We start from the raw sequence: 438 nt of genomic DNA, 5'->3' as shown, positions 1-438 counted from the left end.
GCTCAGAGCGAAACATCTGCTATGGTGGGCGGAGCTAAACAAAACTGTCTATTAGAAACCCAACAATGAGGAAACCAATCATTGTTTTATTTTGGGATGGGGACAGACAATTATTTTTCTACAGTAAAAAGCATTGGCGCTGTCTAATTGTGGAAACTCTGCGGTTCACTGCGAAAGTCGCGCCCTCCACTGTTACGAGAGGCGAGCAGTTCAGTATGGACAGACACGCCCACACCTGTGAAATCCAGCTGGATCGAAATCCTCCCAAAAAACTTTTTATTATGCTTCAGACACAAAATAATAACATTTTTGAGAAAAATAAAAAGCTGAGAAAAAAAAGAAAACGAAAAAAAGGAGAGAAATTCTTATTTCTGGTAGCTGAGGTTTCAAAGGGTTAAAAATAAACGTTCCAAAGTAACTATTTTGCGTGTTATTTCA

The 438-nt window shown here is 38.8% G+C and overlaps 1 protein-coding gene across 2 annotated transcripts in view; it reads right to left on the bottom strand.

Moving 5' to 3' along the window:
- impdh2 (IMP (inosine 5'-monophosphate) dehydrogenase 2) overlaps positions 1–438 on the bottom strand; it is a 23,005-nt gene that overhangs the window by 15,209 nt on the left and 7,358 nt on the right. The gene's annotated exons all lie outside the window — the stretch shown is intronic.

This window comes from Oryzias melastigma, linkage group LG7, assembly GCF_002922805.2.
Source record: "Oryzias melastigma strain HK-1 linkage group LG7, ASM292280v2, whole genome shotgun sequence".
Lineage (NCBI taxonomy): Eukaryota > Metazoa > Chordata > Actinopteri > Beloniformes > Adrianichthyidae > Oryzias > Oryzias melastigma.
Note: the sequence above shows the minus strand (reverse complement) of the source record. Positions and strands in the feature narration are given on the sequence as shown.